Source organism: Pseudophryne corroboree, chromosome 7, assembly GCF_028390025.1.
Source record: "Pseudophryne corroboree isolate aPseCor3 chromosome 7, aPseCor3.hap2, whole genome shotgun sequence".
Classification (NCBI taxonomy): Eukaryota; Metazoa; Chordata; class Amphibia; order Anura; family Myobatrachidae; genus Pseudophryne; species Pseudophryne corroboree.
Genome location: NC_086450.1, coordinates 432,650,109 through 432,670,037, shown reverse-complemented (window position 1 = coordinate 432,670,037; position 19,929 = coordinate 432,650,109). Strand labels below are relative to the sequence as shown.

Here is a 19,929-nt window from a genome sequence, read left to right as displayed (position 1 = left end):
TTATATATCTGTCTGACTGCTCAGCTCACACAGCTTATAATTGTGGGGGAGACTGGGGAGCACTACTGCAGTGCCAGTTATAGGTTATAGCAGGAGCCAGGAGTACATATTATATTAAAATTAAACAGTGCACACTTTTGCTGCAGGAGTGCCACTGCCAGTGTGACTGACCAGTGACCTGACCACACTGACCACCAGTATAGTTAGTAGTATACTTATATTGTGATTGCCTGAAAAAGTTAAACACTCGTCGTGTGACTTCACTTGTGTGTTTTTTTTTTTTTTATTCTATAAAAATAAAACTCATTCTGCTGACAGACAGTGTCCAGCAGGTCCGTCATTATATAATATATAATATATACCTGTCCGGCTGCAGTAGTGATATATATATATATTTTTTATATCATTTATCATCCAGTCGCAGCAGACACAGTACGGTAGTTCACGGCTGTGGCTACCTCTGTGTCTCTGCACTCGGCAGGCAGTCCGTCCATAATTGTAATACCACCTAACCGTGGATTTTTTTCATTCTTCTTTATACATACATAGTTACATAGACATCTTCTCTTTATCAACCAGTCTATATTAGCTGCAGACACAGTACAGTACGGTAGTTCACGGCTGTGGCTACCTCTGTGTCTGCACTCGGCAGGCAGTCCGTCCATAATTGTATACCACCTAACCGTGGTTTTTTTCATTCTTCTTTATACATAATAGGATTTTGGTACTTACCAGGTAAATCCTTTTCTTTGAATCCATAGGGGGCACTGGAGTACTCTTGGGATATGGACGGGCGTAGCCGAACAAGGGCACTGAATATTTAAATTTAGGACCCTCCCCCCCCTCCATATCCCCGAGTACCTCAGTGTACGACCTCAGTGTTTTTTACTGAGCGAACAGGAACGATATAGAGAGGTTGACAATGGAGAATACCTATAACATAACGGACAACAACAATGTTGACCCATAACCTTACTGTCAACTAAACAGTTGACACCATAACCGATAGAACTTTATAAATTTGAACCAATCGGTGAAAATGTGTTACCATAAGCTCCTCTGAGCTTAATATCAATGAAGTAAAACTTGTTACCCTAAGCTCCCTTGAGCTTAAAACAACCCAGGTAAAACTGCTCTGGGTGGGCGTCCAGTGCCCCCTATGGATTCAAAGAAAAGGATTTACCTGGTAAGTACCAAAATCCTATTTTCTTTATCATCCACTAGGGGTCACTGGAGTACTCTTGGGACGTACCAAAGCTTCCCTCGTGGGCGGGAGAGCTGTTTGATACTTGTAACAGTAGGCAGCCGAAAGCTAGATGCTGATGGCGCCACCATTTATAACGTGTAAACGTGCACCAACATGGTGCACATGAAGGCTATATAGCCGCGTTTTAGACACTCCACGACCCACTGGGTCTGACATTCCCACAGAACCTGTGGGATGAGCTATTACTGACGTAGGCGATTGTAACTTAGCCTTAAAGTAAACCTGACTTGTAGTCATTATTATTACCCAACTGGATAATGTCTGCTAAGAAACTGGCTAACCCCAGTTGGCAGTATCATAGAGAACAAACAACGTATGCATATCACGTACTGTTGACGTTCGGGACATATATAAACGCGTAATGCGTGTACCACATTCAGAATTCTAGAATGTGCTGTCCACACAGGAACCCCTATTGGTATATTGATGTGAAGAATACGAAAGCGTGATTCGTCCGAAGATCTGCTTTGTCATGAGAAAACTCAAATACGGTGGCTTGGAATACAAGGCACCCAAATATGAAAACAAAACCCTTGCTGAAGCCAAGGCTATAAGAAAATTGTTTTCCAAAGTGAGAAACTTAATTCCCATTTGTTGAAAGGGTTCAAAATATGAAAACTGTAAGAAATCTGAACCCAACTTCAAGTCGCCTGGCGCTGTAGGTGGGATAAATAGAGTGTGAACTTTGATGACACCTTGTATAAAGATGTGTACAGACGCCAATAGAGGCAAACGTCTTTGAAATTAAGTTTACCACACAGATACCTGCACTCTTCGTGCAGATCAACGCAGTTTTCCATCCCACCCTGTTTAACAGAATACGGGTTACTTGAAGGATGATGTTGGAAACTTCCGAGGTTTACATACTGTAATGCTCAATTTCTTAAGAGGGCGGTCTGCACCCTCCTCCCGTCAACCGCAGCTGCGGTACATAGATAATAGGTACATAGGTAACTATGGGTAAACTAACGTTCCCTGATGTAACAGGTTGGACGTATTATGAGCGGGTCAAGATCGTGTGCAAGTATTCCTTGAACATTCGAGAAGCAACTTCTCCGAAACCCATGAGCTACCACCAGTATGACTGTGACAAACTGTCTTATGAGCCGTTTTGACAACGGAGAGAGCAGCTGAAACTGGTGGAGCCAGATACACGATGCTGAATGACCACATGAATGTGAGAGACTCCACCGCCACTGCCCTTGTGATCTGTTTTGTACACATACTGAGCTTTTGTAATTGTGGCGAGATGCCATCATGTATACTTGAGGGTAACCCCCTTCTGTGGACTCCCATATGAAACACCTCTGGATTTAATGTCCAGTTTTCAGGATCCAAATCCTGACGGGTGAGATCCTCTGTCTAACAGATGTCCACTCACGTAATGATCTCTTGACATTTTCACATAATGGTGTTCTAAGCCATTGAGGATTTGAGTCACATGCTGCATTACCATGCGGCTTCTTGGTTCTTACTGGTTGTTGTGTATGCAACTGCCGTTGCCTTGTTTGACTGCTTAAGCCCAGCGTGAGGCAGGCATCAAAAAATTACATGAAACTCACGGTTATTCCTCTCTACAGAAATATTTAGTAAAAGGCGAAAGATTTATTCGTTCTTAAGAGAAACCAGAGTATATACCTGGTCAGACTGAAGCGAATCATGTATTGCATTGTAAAATGCACAGAGTTCTAGGACCTTTATCGACAGCAATCTGTCGTGTTTTAGAACCTTTGTTGCTGATTTTAACTACAAATCCTGACCCTCTGCGACTGTCGTCCAGAGTATATGCACCCTTTTCCCTCTGTGGGAAACGCGAGTGAAGGGTGGCGAACTAAATTGAAAACACATCTTTATTCTTAATAGGTGAATACACCAATGTACCGCTAGTGTGCGTGTTTTGCACTAATTACTAGACGTACATTTGTTATTGCTGGTGTAGTAGGTAAAAGTCTTGCCGTATTTATCATCTTACCTAAGCATTGACATCGTTTAGACGGAATTAGATGTGATTGTTTTCGAACTTGATCTGCTACCGCAGTATACCTTAGTAGCGCAAGTTAAAGGAACTTTGTTGAGACAGAGTTCTTATGTGAGATGAGTTATCATCCCAACCTCCCTTTGGTAAATACCCAAAGCGATAAACAACGGTAGACATGAAATGGTTAATGGTTGTGGCGATCTGCAACCGCTAGAACCTGTGAAGAACAAACCGGACTGGGTAAATACGCATTCAAATGCAATTCTGCAATTGTGTGGCTCCAATAAGCCAATACTAACCGCAGAAAATCCATTTTCTAACTGTAGTAAATGACTTGCTGATTGATATTGCAACGGAGCTGTTTGGTTTTGCTCAAACAGAGGGGAATAAGTAACTCTGACTCTGTTGGCGTACTACTGCCTGGTTTATAAACCAGCAAAGACTAAATGACAACCTGCCAACCGTTTGACAGAGGCAGTTTTGTCCTTTAAGCTGTAAATAGCTGAGACCTGTATGAGTTGAAGTCCTGAAACCTCGCAAATGTAACATGTAAAGACGCGCTTCCACAATTGTAAAAGAAGTCATCAAACCACTGGCTTGCTGACTGTAACGTCCTGTCGTTACAAGGCGTGACTGTTCCTTATAAAGGGATAAAACGCCGTTACAAATATACTCAAATTTATGAGCAACCAGGCTCTGGCCTTGTCGCGCTTAACTAGCGACAATGAAAATAACCGGCGTTAGCAGAAGCTTTACAGATATACTCTGCGGCTTCTTTTACCAGTGATCGTCATTGTTTGATACATAGATTCTAGTGACCCAAATGTATCCTGGGTTTTTGACAGAAAATCATCTAGCAATGGCGGGTCGCGTCCTTTTGGAAACGATTATGTATGGTTGTTAACAACCCCCCCGCACTATCTGAGTGCTGGTCTAATGTACCCTTTTCACTCGTAGTTATAATTTGACATAGAATCGAGTTAAATAAACACTCTGGTACCCAAAGGAAAATTGGCCCTTTGGAAGACTGTCTTTTGTTAGGGCTGGCGGAGTCATTCCGAGACTCCGATGTTACCGCTCTTTTAATTTGAATTGCCAATGTTAACATAGGATTTTTAAAATTATTTCTAGTCTGCACTATAGCCTTACTCGCTATGTAGACAGACACCATAAAATAATAGGCAATAGACAGACACTTGCACGACTTAATGAAGTTATTATGTGTCATATATATATATATGTTATCAAGCTTGTTTCTCTCTACGGAAATCTTTAGCAACAAACGAAAGATTTATTAGATATGAAGAGAAATCAAAACATTTTCTTTTATGTGAAAAGCAGTTCACATGGGCATATGAAACCCGAACCAAATTCCTACTAACTTCCCTGCGCCTCTGGTGGCTGAGAGATGTAGGGCAGGAATGTTCTAGAATTAATTAGAAATACAGATTACATGGCTAACTTATGTGAAAACCTGAACCAAAAATTCCTACTAACACCCCTGCGCCTCCTTGTGGAGTATAGGTGTATGGGTCTGGAATTATAACCTGGAAGAACAGCAATGATTAAAATGACCTCATGCCATGCTTCCACTGAAAATCACAGGACAGGTTACCTGCTGCAGCGTTAATATATAGGCTTAATAGCCTATTATACATTAAATATAGGCTCAATAGCCTATTCTACAGTTACAGGTCTATTATACAGTAAACTCCGTGCAGTTTACAATACATTATGCAGCCTTATACTTTAGTTAGCCTTCCAGTTATTTTCATTAACTGTTTAAACACTAAGCAGTCTTACCCCATGCAGCCTTCTGCTGCTATGGCTTTTCTCAACACTGCCTGCAGTGAATTATCCAACATATCTTATTCCCAAGCAGCCTTTGCTGCTGCTATGGGTAAATAACTTGTTTAAAAACTGTCTTATTTAGAACTGAGCAGTGTCTTATTTAGAACTGAGCAGTGTATTAACCCATGCAGCCTTTGCTGCTGCTATGGGCTTTACTCACCGTCACCCCCCCCGCAGCCGCGCTGCTTGATGTAGCTTCTCCCTGTGCAGCGCCGGAAGCGAGTGCAGGGAGCTTGGGGAAACCCGGGGAGCGCTGCTATATTGCGCCGGGGAGCCCTAGGAACGGGCGGCGCCTCATACAGCAGTGGCCGGGTGCAGCGCTGGAAGAGCGGCCGGCGTCTTTAGTGACGTACGGCCGCTCGGAGCTTTAGACCCGGGTACGCAGAGTGGCTGCTTGAGCGGCGCTCGCGCACAGTGGCTGGGAGAGCGGCCGGCGTCTGAGTGACGTGCGGCCGCTCGGTTACCGTGCTGGGAGAGCGGCCGGCGTCTGAGTGACGTGCGGCCGCTCGGTTACCGTGCTGGGAGAGCGGCCGGCGTCTGAGTGACGTGCGGCCGCTCGGTTATCACCCCCCTGCTGGGAGAGCGGCCGGCGTCTGAGTGACGTGCGGCCGCTCGGTTATCACCCCTGCTGGAAGAGCGGCCGGCGTCTGAGTGACGTGCGGCCGCTCGTTACAGTGCAGAGTACTGGTACATTGGCTGGGCGAGCGGCCGGCGTCTGTGAGTGACGTGCGGCCGCTCTCTCGTTCAGCGGGGTCTCTGTAAGCGGCGGGCAAAGCAGCGGTAAAAATAAATGCTTTCCCACACAGCAGGGCGGCAGCGTGAGCTGACCGCCCTGACCCCCCCCCACCATACCTTAGTGTCGCACTTCTGTAAGCTCCGTCCAGATTGTGACGGGGCTTCCATCCTGGCTGTGACGGGGCTTCTTACTGTAAGCACCGTCCAGTTTTCAGCTCTCCTCCTGGCTGTGACGGGGCTTGTAATCTCCGTCCAGTTGCAGTAGGAGACAGTCTGCCTGTGGCTGTGAGGGTGCTCTTTGTGAGGACCGACACGCCATGCGCTGTCTTGTAGCGCCTGTGGCTGTGAGGGTGCTCTTTGTGAGGACCGACACGCCATTCGCTGCCCGTGCAGCGGCACTATCCCGGACCCATGTTTTTCCAGAAACTGGGAAGGGATGTGCTAAGTGTAAAAATAAAAATTAAAAATAAAAATTTAAAAATAAAAATCCAAGTGTGGATATACCACAAGCCTTGTTCGTGCTGTGAGCACCGAAAAAACACTGAGGTCGTACACTGAGGTACTCGGGGATATGGAGGGGGGGGAGGGTCCTAAATTTAAATATTCAGTGCCCTTGTTCGGCTACGCCCGTCCATATCCCAAGAGTACTCCAGTGACCCCTAGTGGATGATAAAGAAACATAGTTACATAGACATCTTCTCTTTATCAACCAGTCTATATTAGCTGCAGACACAGTACAGTACGGTAGTTCACGGCTGTGGCTACCTCTGTGTCTGCACTCGGCAGGCAGTCCGTCCATAATTGTATACCACCTAACCGTGGATTTTTTTCAGTCTTCTTTATACATACATAGTTACATAAACATCTTCTCTTTATCAACCAGTCTATATTAGCTGCAGACACAGTACAGTACGGTAGTTCACGGCTGTGGCTACCTCTGTGTCTGCAGTCGGCAGGCAGTCCATAATTGTATACTAGTATCCATCTCCATTGTTTACCTGAGGTGCCTTTTAGTTGTGCCTATTAAAATATGGAGAACAAAAATGTTGAGGTTCCAAAATTAGGGAAAGATCAAGATCCACTTCCACCTCGTGCTGAAGCTGCTGCCACTAGTCATGGCCGAGACGATGAAATGCCAGCAACGTCGTCTGCCAAGGCCGATGCCCAATGTCATAGTACAGAGCATGTCAAATCCAAAACACCAAATATCAGAAAAAAAAGGACTCCAAAACCTAAAATAAAATTGTCGGAGGAGAAGCGTAAACTTGCCAATATGCCATTTACCACACGGAGTGGCAAGGAACGGCTGAGGCCCTGGCCTATGTTCATGGCTAGTGGTTCAGCTTCACATGAGGATGGAAGCACTCAGCCTCTCGCTAGAAAAATGAAAAGACTCAAGCTGGCAAAAGCAGCACAGCAAAGAACTGTGCATTCTTCGAAATCCCAAATCCACAAGGAGAGTCCAATTGTGTCGGTTGCGATGCCTGACCTTCCCAACACTGGACGTGAAGAGCATGCGCCTTCCACCATTTGCACGCCCCCTGCAAGTGCTGGAAGGAGCACCCGCAGTCCAGTTCCTGATAGTCAGATTGAAGATGTCAGTGTTGAAGTACACCAGGATGAGGAGGATATGGGTGTTGCTGGCGCTGGGGAGGAAATTGACCAGGAGGATTCTGATGGTGAGGTGGTTTGTTTAAGTCAGGCACCCGGGGAGACACCTGTTGTCCGTGGGAGGAATATGGCCGTTGACATGCCAGGTGAAAATACCAAAAAAATCAGCTCTTCGGTGTGGAGGTATTTCACCAGAAATGCGGACAACAGGTGTCAAGCCGTGTGTTCCCTTTGTCAAGCTGTAATAAGTAGGTGTAAGGACGTTAACCACCTCGGAACATCCTCCCTTATACGTCACCTGCAGCGCATTCATAATAAGTCAGTGACAAGTTCAAAAACTTTGGGTGACAGCGGAAGCAGTCCACTGACCAGTAAATCCCTTCCTCTTGTAACCAAGCTCACGCAAACCACCCCACCAACTCCCTCAGTGTCAATTTCCTCCTTCCCCAGGAATGCCAATAGTCCTGCAGGCCATGTCACTGGCAATTCTGACGAGTCCTCTCCTGCCTGGGATTCCTCCGATGCATCCTTGCATGTAACGCCTACTGCTGCTGGCGCTGCTGTTGTTGCCGCTGGGAGTCGATGGTCATCCCAGAGGGGAAGTCGTAAGCCCACTTGTACTACTTCCAGTAAGCAATTGACTGTTCAACAGTCCTTTGCGAGGAAGATGAAATATCACAGCAGTCATCCTACTGCAAAGCGGATAACTGAGGCCTTGACAACTATGTTGGTGTTAGACGTGCGTCCGGTATCCGCCGTTAGTTCACAGGGAACTAGACAATTTATTGAGGCAGTGTGCCCCCGTTACCAAATACCATCTAGGTTCCACTTCTCTAGGCAGGCGATACCGAGAATGTACACGGACGTCAGAAAAAGACTCACCAGTGTCCTAAAAAATGCAGTTGTACCCAATGTCCACTTAACCACGGACATGTGGACAAGTGGAGCAGGGCAGGGTCAGGACTATATGACTGTGACAGCCCACTGGGTAGATGTATGGACTCCCGCCGCAAGAACAGCAGCGGCGGCACCAGTAGCAGCATCTCGCAAACGCCAACTCTTTCCTAGGCAGGCTACGCTTTGTATCACCGCTTTCCAGAATACGCACACAGCTGAAAACCTCTTACGGCAACTGAGGAAGATCATCGCGGAATGGCTTACCCCAATTGGACTCTCCTGTGGATTTGTGGCATCGGACAACGCCAGCAATATTGTGTGTGCATTAAATATGGGCAAATTCCAGCACGTCCCATGTTTTGCACATACCTTGAATTTGGTGGTGCAGAATTTTTAAAAAAACGACAGGGGCGTGCAAGAGATGCTGTCGGTGGCCAGAAGAATTGCGGGACACTTTCGGCGTACAGGCACCACGTACAGAAGACTGGAGCACCACCAAAAACTACTGAACCTGCCCTGCCATCATCTGAAGCAAGAAGTGGTAACGAGGTGGAATTCAACCCTCTATATGCTTCAGAGGTTGGAGGAGCAGCAAAAGGCCATTCAAGCCTATACAATTGAGCACGATATAGGAGGTGGAATGCACCTGTCTCAAGTGCAGTGGAGAATGATTTCAACGTTGTGCAAGGTTCTGATGCCCTTTGAACTTGCCACACGTGAAGTCAGTTCAGACACTGCCAGCCTGAGTCAGGTCATTCCCCTCATCAGGCTTTTGCAGAAGAAGCTGGAGGCATTGAAGAAGGAGCTAAAAGGGAGCGATTCCGCTAGGCATGTGGGACTTGTGGATGCAGCCCTTAATTCGCTTAACAAGGATTCACGGGTGGTCAATCTGTTGAAATCAGAGCACTACATTTTGGCCACCGTGCTCGATCCTAGATTTAAAGCCTACCTTGGATCTCTCTTTCCGGCAGACACAAGTCTGCTGGGGTTGAAAGACCTGCTGGTGACAAAATTGTCAAGTCAAGCGGAACGCGACCTGTCAACATCTCCTCCTTCACATTCTCCCGCAACTGGGGGTGCGAGGAAAAGGCTCAGAATTCCAAGCCCACCCGCTGGCGGTGATGCAGGGCAGTCTGGAGCGACTGCTGATGCTGACATCTGGTCCGGACTGAAGGACCTGACAACGATTACGGACATGTCGTCTACTGTCACTGCATATGATTCTCTCAACATTGATAGAATGGTGGAGGATTATATGAGTGACCGCATCCAAGTAGGCACGTCACACAGTCCGTACTTATACTGGCAGGAAAAAGAGGCAATTTGGAGGCCCTTGCACAAACTGGCTTTATTCTACCTAAGTTGCCCTCCCACAAGTGTGTACTCCGAAAGAGTGTTTAGTGCCGCCGCTCACCTTGTCAGCAATCGGCGTACGAGGTTACATCCAGAAAATGTGGAGAAGATGATGTTCATTAAAATGAATTATAATCAATTCCTCCGCGGAGACATTGACCAGCAGCAATTGCCTCCACAAAGTACACAGGGAGCTGAGATGGTGGATTCCAGTGGGGACGAATTGATAATCTGTGAGGAGGGGGATGTACACGGTGATATATCGGAGGGTGAAGATGAGGTGGACATCTTGCCTCTGTAGAGCCAGTTTGTGCAAGGAGAGATTAATTGCTTCTTTTTTGGGGGGGGTCCAAACCAACCCGTCATATCAGTCACAGTCGTGTGGCAGACCCTGTCACTGAAATGATGGGTTGGTTAAAGTGTGCATGTCCTGTTTTGTTTATACAACATAAGGGTGGGTGGGAGGGCCCAAGGACAATTCCATCTTGCACCTCTTTTTTCTTTTCTTTTTCTTTGCATCATGTGCTGATTGGGGAGGGTTTTTTGGAAGGGACATCCTGCGTGACACTGCAGTGCCACTCCTAGATGGGCCCGGTGTTTGTGTCGGCCACTAGGGTCGCTAATCTTACTCACACAGTCAGCTACCTCATTGCGCCTCTTTTTTTCTTTGCGTCATGTGCTGTTTGGGGAGGGTTTTTTGGAAGGGACATCCTGCGTGACACTGCAGTGCCACTCCTAGATGGGCCCGGTGTTTGTGTCGGCCACTAGGGTCGCTAATCTTACTCACACAGCTACCTCATTGCGCCTCTTTTTTTCTTTGCGTCATGTGCTGTTTGGGGAGGGTTTTTTGGAAGGGACATCCTGCGTGACACTGCAGTGCCACTCCTAGATGGGCCCGGTGTTTGTGTCGGCCACTAGGGTCGCTAATCTTACTCACACAGCTACCTCATTGCGCCTCTTTTTTTCTTTGCGTCATGTGCTGTTTGGGGAGGGTTTTTTGGAAGGGCCATCCTGCGTGACACTGCAGTGCCACTCCTAGATGGGCCCGGTGTTTGTGTCGGCCACTAGGGTCGCTAATCTTACTCACACAGCTACCTCATTGCGCCTCTTTTTTTCTTTGCGTCATGTGCTGTTTGGGGAGGGTTTTTTGGAAGGGACATCCTGCGTGACACTGCAGTGCCACTCCTAGATGGGCCCGGTGTTTGTGTCGGCCACTAGGGTCGCTTATCTTACTCACACAGCGACCTCGGTGCAAATTTTAGGACTAAAAATAATATTGTGAGGTGTGAGGTATTCAGAATAGACTGAAAATGAGTGTAAATTATGGTTTTTGAGGTTAATAATACTTTGGGATCAAAATGACCCCCAAATTCTATGATTTAAGCTGTTTTTTAGTGTTTTTTGAAAAAAACACCCGAATCCAAAACACACCCGAATCCGACAAAAAAAATTCGGTGAGGTTTTGCCAAAACGCGTTCGAACCCAAAACACGGCCGCGGAACCGAACCCAAAACCAAAACACAAAACCCGAAAAATTTCAGGCGCTCATCTCTAGTTAAGAGATAAGTTACTGCTTTCTTATTTTATTAACAGTTATATGACGCAAACATATACCCTAGCACTTTTCAGGGGTTATTTCTAGTGATGAGCGGGTTCGGTTTCTCGGAAACCGAAGCCCCCCGAACTTCACGCTTTTTACACGGGTCCGAGGCAGACTCGGATCTTCCCGCCTTGCTCGGCTAACCCGAGCGCGCCCGAACGTCATCATCCCGCTGTCGGATTCTCGCGAGGCTCGTATTCTATCGCGAGACTCGGATTCTATATAAGGAGCCGCGCGTCGCCGCCATTTTCACACGTGCATTGAGATTGATAGGGAGAGGACGTGGCTGGCGTCCTCTCCGTTTAGAATAGAAATAGATAGTGAGAGTGAGACACTTGATTTACTGGAGCTTAGGAGTACTCAGAGAGTGCAGAGTTTACTAGTGACTGACCAGTGACCACCAGTGCAGTTTTATTATTATTTAATATAATCCATTCTCTGCCTGAAAAAAAACGATACACAGTGACACAGTATACCATATCTGTGCTCAGCCTCAGTGTGCTGCATCATCTATGTATATCTGACTGTGCTGAGTGCTCACTGCTCACACAGCTTAATTGTGGGGGAGACTGGGGAGCAGTTATAGCAGGAGTACACATATTTAACAGTGCACACTTTTGCTGCCAGAGTGCCACTGCCAGTGTGACTGACCAGTGACCAGTGACCACCAGTATATTGTGATTGTCTGCCTGAAAAAGTTAAACACTCGTCGTGTGGTGTTTTTATTCTATAAACGCATTCTGCTGACAGTGTCCAGCAGGTCCGTCATTATATAATATATACCTGTCCTGCAGTAGTGATATATATATATTTTTTTATATCATTATCATCCAGTCTATACTAGCAGCAGACGCAGTACGGTAGTCCACGGCTGTAGCTACCTCTGTGTCGGCAGTCGCTCGTCCATCCATAATTGTATACCACCTACCTGTTGTGTTTTTTTTTTCTATCTTCTTGATACTAGTAGCTTACTTTAGGAGTCTGCAGTGCTGACAGTGTCCAGCAGGTCCGTCATTATATAATATATACCTGTCCGGCTGCAGTAGTGATATATATATATTTTTTATATCATTATCATCCAGTCTATATTAGCAGCAGACGCAGTACGGTAGTCCACGGCTGTAGCTACCTCTGTGTCGGCAGTCGCTCGTCCATCCATAATTGTATACCACCTACCTGTTGTGTTTTTTTTTTCTATCTTCTTGATACTAGTAGCTTACTTTAGGAGTCTGCAGTGCTGACAGTGTCCAGCAGGTCCGTCATTATATAATATATACCTGTCCGGCTGCAGTAGTGATATATATATATTTTTTATATCATTATCATCCAGTCTATATTAGCAGCAGACGCAGTACGGTAGTCCACGGCTGTAGCTACCTCTGTGTCGGCAGTCGCTCGTCCATCCATAATTGTATACCACCTACCTGTTGTGTTTTTTTTTTTTTCTATCTTCTTGATACTAGTAGCTTACTTTAGGAGTCTGCAGTGCTGACAGTGTCCAGCAGGTCCGTCATTATATAATATATACCTGTCCGGCTGCAGTAGTGATATATATATATATTTTTTATATCATTATCATCCAGTCTATATTAGCAGCAGACGCAGTACGGTAGTCCACGGCTGTAGCTACCTCTGTGTCGGCAGTCGCTCGTCCATCCATAATTGTATACCACCTACCTGTTGTGTTTTTTTTTTCTATCTTCTTGATACTAGTAGCTTACTTTAGGAGTCTGCAGTGCTGACAGTGTCCAGCAGGTCCGTCATTATATAATATATACCTGTCCGGCTGCAGTAGTGATATATATATATTTTTTATATCATTATCATCCAGTCTATATTAGCAGCAGACGCAGTACGGTAGTCCACGGCTGTAGCTACCTCTGTGTCGGCAGTCGCTCGTCCATCCATAATTGTATACCACCTACCTGTGGTGTTTTTTTTTTCTATCTTCTTGATACTAGTAGCTTACTTTAGGAGTCTGCAGTGCTGACAGTGTCCAGCAGGTCCGTCATTATATAATATATACCTGTCCGGCTGCAGTAGTGATATATATATATTTTTTATATCATTATCATCCAGTCTATATTAGCAGCAGACGCAGTACGGTAGTCCACGGCTGTAGCTACCTCTGTGTCGGCAGTCGCTCGTCCATCCATAAGTATACTAGTATCCATCCATCTCCATTGTTTACCTGAGGTGCCTTTTAGTTGTGCCTATTAAAATATGGAGAACAAAAATGTTGAGGTTCCAAAAATAGGGAAAGATCAAGATCGACTTCCACCTCGTGCTGAAGCTGCTGCCACTAGTCATGGCCGAGACGATGAAATGCCATCAAAGTCGTCTGCCAAGGCCGATGCCCAATGTCATAGTACAGAGCATGTAAAATCCAAAACACCAAATATCAGTAAAAAAAGGACTCAAAAATCTAAAATAAAATTGTCGGAGGAGAAGCGTAAACTTGCCAATATGCCATTTACCACACGGAGTGGCAAAGAACGGCTGAGGCCCTGGCCTATGTTCATGGCTAGTGGTTCAGCTTCACATGAGGATGGAAGCACTCAGCCTCTCGCTAGAAAAATGAAAAGACTCAAGCTGGCAAAAGCACAGCAAAGAACTGTGCGTTTTTCGAAATCACAAATCCACAAGGAGAGTCCAATTGTGTCGTTTGCGATGCCTGACCTTCCCAACACTGGACGTGAAGAGCATGCGCCTTCCACCATTTGCACGCCCCCTGCAAGTGCTGGAAGGAGCACCCGCAGTCCAGTTCCTGATAGTCAGATTGAAGATGTCAGTGTTGAAGTACACCAGGATGAGGAGGATATGGGTGTTGCTGGCGCTGGGGAGGAAATTGACCAGGAGGATTCTGATGGTGAGGTGGTTTGTTTAAGTCAGGCACTCGGGGAGACACCTGTTGTCCGTGGGAGGAATAGGGCCATTGACATGCCTGGTGAAAATACCAAAAAAATCAGCTCTTCGGTGTGGAAGTATTTCAACAGAAATGCGGACAACATTTGTCAAGCCGTGTGTTGCCTTTGTCAAGCTGTAATAAGTAGGGGTAAGGACGTTAACCACCTCGGAACATCCTCCCTTATACGTCACCTGCAGCGCATTCATCATAAGTCAGTGACAAGTTCAAAAACTTTGGGCGACAGCGGAAGCAGTCCACTGACCAGTAAATCCCTTCCTCTTGTAACCAAGCTCACGCAAACCACCCCACCAACTCCCTCAGTGTCAATTTCCTCCTTCCCCAGGAATGCCAATAGTCCTGCAGGCCATGTCACTGGCAATTCTGACGAGTCCTCTCCTGCCTGGGATTCCTCCGATGCATCCTTGCGTGTAACGCCTACTGCTGCTGGTGCTGCTGTTGTTGCTGCTGGGAGTCGATGGTCATCCCAGAGGGGAAGTCGTACTCGTAAGACCACTTTTACTACTTCCACCAAGCAATTGACTGTCCAACAGTCCTTTGCGAGGAAGATGAAATATCACAGCAGTCATCCTGCTGCAAAGCGGATAACTGAGGCCTTGGCATCCTGGGCGGTGAGAAACGTGGTTCCGGTATCCATCATTACTGCAGAGCCAACTAGAGACTTGTTGGAGGAACTGTGTCCCCGGTACCAAATACCATCTAGGTTCCATTTCTCTAGGCAGGCGATACCGAAAATGTACACAGACCTCAGAAAAAGACTCACCAGTGTCCTAAAAAATGCAGTTGTACCCAATGTCCACTTAACCACGGACATGTGGACAAGTGGAGCAGGGCAGGCTCAGGACTATATGACTGTGACAGCCCACTGGGTAGATGTATGGACTCCCGCCGCAAGAACAGCAGCGGCGGCACCAGTAGCAGCATCTCGCAAACGCCAACTCTTTCCTAGGCAGGCTACGCTTTGTATCACCGCTTTCCAGAATACGCACACAGCTAAAAACCTCTTACGGCAACTGAGGAAGATCATCGCAGAATGGCTTACCCCAATTGGACTCTCCTGGGGATTTGTGGCATCGGACAACGCCAGCAATATTGTGTGTGCATTAAATATGGGCAAATTCCAGCACGTCCCATGTTTTGCACATACCTTGAATTTGGTGGTGCAGAATTATTTAAAAAACGAGAGGGGCGTGCAAGAGATGCTGTCGGTGGCCAGAAGAATTGCGGGACACTTTCGGCGTACAGGCACCACGTACAGAAGACTGGAGCACCACCAAAAACGCCTGAACCTGCCCTGCCATCATCTGAAGCAAGAAGTGGTAACGAGGTGGAATTCAACCCTCTATATGCTTTAGAGGTTGGAGGAGCAGCAAAAGGCCATTCAAGCCTATACAACTGAGCACGATATAGGAGGTGGAATGCACCTGTCTCAAGCGCAGTGGAGAATGATTTCAACGTTGTGCAAGGTTCTGCAACCTTGTGAACTTGCCACACGTGAAGTCAGTTCAGACACTGCCAGCGTGAGTCAGGTCATTCCCCTCATCAGGCTTTTGCAGAAGAAGCTGGAGACATTGAAGGAGGAGCTAACACAGAGCGATTCCGCTAGGCATGTGGGACTTGTGGATGGAGCCCTTAATTCGCTTAACAAGGATTCACGGGTGGTCAATCTGTTGAAATCAGAGCACTACATTTTGTCCACCGTGCTCGATCCTAGATTTAAAACCTACCTTGGATCTCTCTTTCCGGCAGACACAAGTCTGCTGGGGTTCAAAGAACTGCTGGTGACAAAACTGTCAAGTCAAGCGGAGCGCGACCTGTCAACATCTCCTCCTTCACATTCTCCCGCAACTGGGGGTGCGAGGAAAAGGCTCAGAATTCCGAGCCCACCCGCTGGCGGTGATGCAGGGCAGTCTGGAGCGACTGCTGATGCTGACATCTGGTCCGGACTGAAGGACCTGACAACGATTACGGACATGTCGTCTACTGTCACTGCATATGATTCTCTCCCCATTGAAAGAATGGTGGAGGATTATATGAGTGACCGCATCCAAGTAGGTACGTCAGACAGTCCGTACTTATACTGGCAGAAAAAAGAGGCAATTTGGAGGCCCTTGCACAAACTGGCTTTATTCTACCTAAGTTGCCCTCCCACAAGTGTGTACTCCGAAAGAGTGTTTAGTGCCGCCGCTCACCTTGTCAGCAATCGGCGTACGAGGTTACATCCAGAAAATGTGGAGAAGATGATGTTCATTAAAATGAATTATAATCAATTCCTCCGTGGAGACATTGACCAGCAGCAATTGCCTCCACAAAGTACACAGGGAGCTGAGATGGTGGATTCCAGTGGGGACGAATTGATAATCTGTGAGGAGGGGGATGTACATGGTGATATATCGGAGGATGATGATGAGGTGGACATCTTGCCTCTGTAGAGCCAGTTTGTGCAAGGAGAGATTAATTGCTTCTTTTTTGGTGGGGGTCCAAACCAACCCGTCATTTCAGTCACAGTCGTGTGGCAGACCCTGTCACTGAAATGATGGGTTGGTTAAAGTGTGCATGTCCTGTTTATAGAACATAAGGGTGGGTGGGAGGGCCCAAGGACAATTCCATCTTGCACCACTTTTTTCTTTCATTTTTCTTTGCGTCATGTGCTGTTTGGGGAGTAGTTTTTGGAAGGGCCATCCTGCGTGACACTGCAGTGCCACTCCTAGATGGGCCAGGTGTTTGTGTCGGCCACTTGGGTCGCTTATCTTAGTCACACAGCTACCTCATTGCGCCTCTTTTTTTCTTTGCGTCATGTGCTGTTTGGGGGTGTTTTTTGGAAGGGCCATCCTGCGTGACACTGCAGTGCCACTCCTAGATGGGCCAGGTGTTTGTGTCGGCCACTTGGGTCGCTTATCTTAGTCACACAGCTACCTCATTGCGCCTCTTTTTTTCTTTGCGTCATGTGCTGTTTGGGGGGTGTTTTTTGGAAGGGCCATCCTGCGTGACACTGCAGTGCCACTCCTAGATGGGCCAGGTGTTTGTGTCGGCCACTTGGGTCGCTTATCTTAGTCACACAGCTACCTCATTGCGCCTCTTTTTTCTTTGCGTCATGTGCTGTTTGGGGGGTGTTTTTTGGAAGGGCCATCCTGCGTGACACTGCAGTGCCACTCCTAGATGGGCCAGGTGTTTGTGTCGGCCACTAGGGTCGCTTATCTTAGTCACACAGCTACCTCATTGCGCCTCTTTTTTTTCTTCTTTGCGTCATGTGCTGTTTGGGGAGTAGTTTTTTGAAGGGCCATCCTGCGTGACACTGCAGTGCCACTCCTAGATGGGCCAGGTGTTTGTGTCGGCCACTTGGGTCGCTGAGCTTAGTCATCCAGCGACCTCGTTGCAAATTTTAGGACTAAAAATAATATTGTGAGGTGTTCAGAATAGACTGAAAATGAGTGGAAATTATGGTTATTGAGGTTAATAATACTTTGGGATCAAAATGACCCCCAAATTCTATGATTTAAGCTGTTTTTTAGGTTTTTTTGAAAAAAACACCCGAATCCAAAACACACCCGAATCCAACAAAAAAAATTCGGTGAGGTTTTGCCAAAACGCGTTCGAACCCAAAACACGGCCGCGGAACCGAACCCAAAACCAAAACACAAAACCCGAAAAATTTCCGGTGCTCATCACTAGTTATTTCAGACATTCACATCAGTATCTGCCTCTATATAGCTTATAGAAACTTAGAAATTGACGGCAGATAAGAACCTAATGGCCCATCCAGTCTAGGGGTCAGAGTGTTAGGGTATTAAAGTTAGTTTAGGGGTTTGGGATAGGGGTTAGGGTATTAGGGGTAAAATATTAGGGTTGGTTTAGCAGTTTGGGTTAAAGTATTAGGTGTAGGGTTATGAGTACGGAGAGGTTTGGGGTTAGGGGTTAGGATTGTTAGGGTATTGGGGATTAATGTTTAGGTTGTGGTACTAGGGTTAGGGTGGGGATGCTCTACATCCAGGATTTACTGGGATTGTACCATATTCCAGGTATATGCCCCAGTTTCCGGGAATAGTGGTGCAGAGAGGGTGGTTTAGTCATCCGGTGGTCAGCGGAACAGAGCCTCGGCATACAGCAGCATCAGGAAGAGTGTCAGGCAGAAACTCATGGCCAGGTCACTGAGGTCTAGCTGGAGAGAGTCTAGGATAGAGTACAGGAGCCATTGGGAAAAGATCAGCGGCACAATCACACAGCAGTTTATAGCACATTATTTTCTGTGGTTTTTTTTTAACCTGTAGCTTGGTTCAAACTGTGAATCACAGGGCTTTTAGATGTGAACACAGCAAACTAGAGTAAAGCACACCAAACAGTACAAACGATAGATATATATTTTTTCTTTTTTAGTTTTTTTAATATGCAGCTCGGTTCAAACTGCTTGAATCACAGGGCTTATAGATGCTCGTGAACAAAGCGCAATAGGGTAAAGCGCACCAAACAGTACAATTTACAGCAGAGTACAGTGCAGCATACAGAAGCGTGCCCCCTGAGTCTGGACACAGCACTGCCAAAACAGCAGAGTATAGCGCAGCATGCCCCTGTATACACTGTCACTATACTGTACAGCCACAATTAGTCTGGAGTATCTGGATGGACACAGCCAGCCAAAACAGTAGAGTATAGCACAGCGTGCCCTTATATGCAGTCACTATACTGCACAGCCAGTCTTTGGATGGACACAGCGCATCATTTGGCAGCGTGCCCTTCTATATGGTCACTATACAGAGCACAAAAACTTGTGGACACAGCACAGCTAATACAGCAGAGTACAGCGCATCAAATGGCAACGTGCCCCTATATACAAGGTCACTATACTGCACACACAGCCAGTCTCTGGATGGACACAGCAAGCCTAAACTGCAAGTTATAGCGCAGTATTTGGCAGTGTGCGTTGAGTGAAATGACACAGAGTCCTGGCCGAGGTGCCTTATACGGAATCGAAGTCCCACGAGAATCCAACGGCAAAAAGATGACATTCGGCACCGGCAAGTGATCCGAGTCTGGCGGGAACACCCTAGCCGAGGCTTGGGTGGATTCGGATCTCCAATGTTCGGAGTAGTATGGGTTGTATAGTGATTGAGAAGCGCTCACTAGGAGCCTGACTCTGAGTGGCTGTAATTGAGGAAAGATGCAGAGGCCATATTTACTATCTTATCCTAATGTGAGTATCCGTACGGCTTCAAGCAGGATGCTGCACCGCCCACTGTTTTACCACCCACAAGTGCTGATACTATTAGTGTCAGCTCTTGCTCCTGCTGTACGCTGGGTGCATGAGGTCCATCAGAAACAGGTGCCCCTTCACTGAACAGAGCAGCGCGGATCTCTGGCTACAAGCCCACAACACCAACATAAGATGGCTCCCACAACGCTGCCACCCAGAAACGTTTAATTCACGCAAATAGAGATGCGGCCAAGATCCATCCGACTGAATAGCCTGAGATACGCGACATGCATAAACTCGCTTCTACACATGTGCCGACTGCTACACATCGCTCTTTGTGCACATATACGGGTATTCACATTGTTGGTTTGGACATTGGCCCTCATTCCGAGTTGTTCGCTCGCAAGGCGATTTTAGCAGAGTTACACACGCTAAGCCGCCGCCTACTGGGAGTGAATCTTAGCTTCTTAAAATTGCGAACGATGTATTCGCAATATTGCGATTACAAACTACTTAGCAGTTT

General features: G+C 46.7%; 1 protein-coding gene and 2 non-coding genes across 4 annotated transcripts in view; all 3 read right to left on the bottom strand.

Moving 5' to 3' along the window:
• SSTR5 (somatostatin receptor 5) overlaps positions 1–19,929 on the bottom strand; it is a 55,268-nt gene that overhangs the window by 22,439 nt on the left and 12,900 nt on the right. The window lies entirely within an intron of this gene.
• LOC134946873 (U5 spliceosomal RNA) lies at positions 2,787–2,901 on the bottom strand. Its single transcript, XR_010182450.1, has one exon. It is a non-coding gene; the product is annotated as a U5 spliceosomal RNA (small nuclear RNA).
• Positions 4,449–4,565, bottom strand: LOC134946936 (U5 spliceosomal RNA). Its single transcript, XR_010182483.1, has one exon. It is a non-coding gene; the product is annotated as a U5 spliceosomal RNA (small nuclear RNA).